The sequence below is a fragment of the Theropithecus gelada genome, chromosome X, assembly GCF_003255815.1.
Source record: "Theropithecus gelada isolate Dixy chromosome X, Tgel_1.0, whole genome shotgun sequence".
In the NCBI taxonomy this organism is placed as follows: Eukaryota; Metazoa; Chordata; class Mammalia; order Primates; family Cercopithecidae; genus Theropithecus; species Theropithecus gelada.
In genome coordinates, this window is record NC_037689.1 from 52607276 (window position 1) to 52609682 (window position 2407).

Below are 2407 nucleotides of genomic sequence, written 5' to 3' on the forward strand. Positions count from 1 at the left end.
AGCAAGTTTTCCTTCAGGTTACAGTAAACTGAAGTACTGTCAAGGGGGTATTATAAAGAAGCCACATCTGTCCTCTCCAGATAAATTACTAGCATTCCAGCTCCTCTGGAATTGGGAACATCCCTGTATAGTCCCTGAAGTGGTCACTGTTCGCAGGTCCTGGGGTAGGCAAAATAGTGATAACCCCAAAATGTCCATGCTCGAATCCCTGGAATCCGTGAACATGTATCCTTCCATAGCAGCAGGGAATTAAGGCTGCAAGTTGAGTTAAGGTTGCTAATTAGATGACCTTATGATAGGAAAATTATCCTGAATTGCAGTTCGGCGGTCCTGCGGGTCTGTCTCTTGCTTCAACAGTGTTTGGATGGAACAGATCCGGGGACTCTTTCTTCCAGCCTCCGACCGCCCTCCTATTTCCTCTCCACTTGCAACCTCCGGGACCATCTTCTCGGCCATCTCCTGCTTCTGGGACCTGCCAGCACCGTTTTTGTGGTTAGCTCCTTCTTGCCGATCAACCATGAGCTCCCAGATTCATCAGAATTATTCCACCGACGTAGGGGCAGCCGTCAACAGCCTGGTCAATTTGTACCTGCAGGCCTCCTACACCTACCTCTCTCTGGGCTTCTATTTCGACAGTGATGATGTGGCTCTGGAAGCCGTGAGCCACTTCTTCTGTAAATTGGCCGAGGAGAAGTGTGAGGGTTACGAGTGTCTCCTGAAGATGCAAAACCAGCGTGGCGGCCACGCTTTCTTCCAGGACATCAAGAAGCCAGCTGAAGATGGGTAGGGTAAAACCCCGGATGCCATGAAAGCCGCCATGGCTCTGGAGAAAAAGCTAAACCAGGCCCTTTTGGATCTTCATGCCCTGGGTTCTGCCCGCACGGACCCCCATCTCTGTGACTTCCTGGAGAGTCACTTCCTAGATGAGGAAGTGAAGCTCATCAAGAAGACGGGTGACCACCTGACCAACCTCCACAGGCTGGCCGGCCCGGAGGCTGGGCTGGGCGAGTATCTCTTCAAAAGGCTCACTCTCAAGCACGACTAAGAGCCTTCTGAGCCCAGCGACTTCTGAAGGGCCCCTTGCAAAATAACAGGGCTTCTACCTAAGCCTCTCCCTCCAGCCACTAGGCAGCTTTCTTAACTACCCTAACAAGCCTTGGACCAAATGGAAATAAAGTTTTTTGATGAAAAAAAAAAAAAGGAAAATTATCTGCATTACCTTGTGTGCCCAATGTAATTACAAGGGTCCTCAAAAGTGCAAGAAGGAGAGTCAGAATGATATCATGTGAAAAACACTAGACTAGCCATTATTGACTTTGAAAATGGCCTGAACCAAAGAATGAATGCAGATACCTCTTCTGAAGAGGAAGAGGCAAGAAAACGAACCCCCCCTTAGAGCTTCCAGAAAGGAATGCAGTCTTGCCAACACCTTGATTTTAGCCCAGTGAGATCCATTTTGAACTTCTGACCTCAGACCTGCAAGATAATAAATGTGTGTTGTGTTAATCAACTAAATTGGTGGTAACTTGTTACAGCAGCTATAAGAAACTAAACAGGCCTTATATGACCTCTTAGTGGTATTTTAATTTTTTTTACTTCATTTGATTTTTGTAAGTTGCTCATTATGCATAAAGGAAATGCAGTTTTGTGTTCTTCCTCATCAATCTAATTCATCTGAAGTTAAAACAGTCATTCTTCCCCAGGTTGTTTTTAATGAAAAATTTTACTTTGCAACTTGCTTTCTTCACTTACTATTCCACAGACATTTTCCAGGTCAATTCACAAGGATATAACTCAATATAAAAGTTAAAATACTTATTCTTTTTAGCAAAGAAATACAAAGAAGAAAATATACAGAGAATTCTGAAGTTGAACACAGAAACAAAGTGAAAACAAAAAACAAAAACAAATAATTGGCCCATGACTCCACAGCCCACATAAACTGTGTTGGCAATTTTTAAGTATCAGTAATACATGTTACTGGGCAGAAAATCCATACTGTACATATTGATACAAAATTTTAAGTGGAAGCTTTCCTCTTTTCCTTCCTCCACATTCTTCTCTCCAAAGGTAACTGTTCAAAGTTACATATGTTTCCTTCTAGAATTCCTTTTTTTTTTTTTTTTTAAATTTTGAGATGGAGTTTCGCTTTGTCACCCAGGCTAGAGTTCAGTGGCGCGATCTCGGCTCACTGCAAGCTCCGCCTCCCGGGTTCACGCCATTCTCCTGCCTCAGCCTCCGAGTAGCTGGGACTACAGGCGCCTGCCACCACGCCCGGCTAATTTTTTGTATTTTTAGTAGAGACGGGGTTTCACCATGTTAGCCAGGATGGTCTCGGTCTCCTGACCTTGTGATCCACCTGCCTCCGCCTCCCAAAGTGCTGGGATTACAGGCGTGAGCCACCACG

General features: G+C 45.0%; 1 pseudogene across 1 annotated transcript; it reads left to right on the top strand.

Annotated features, from left to right (window-relative positions):
- The first annotated feature begins 313 nt into the window (after nt 1-313).
- LOC112616412 lies at nt 314-1192 on the top strand (annotated as a pseudogene). The gene has a single exon (XR_003117631.1). The product of XR_003117631.1 is annotated as a ferritin light chain pseudogene (transcript).
- Nucleotides 1193-2407: the final 1215 nt, after the last annotated feature.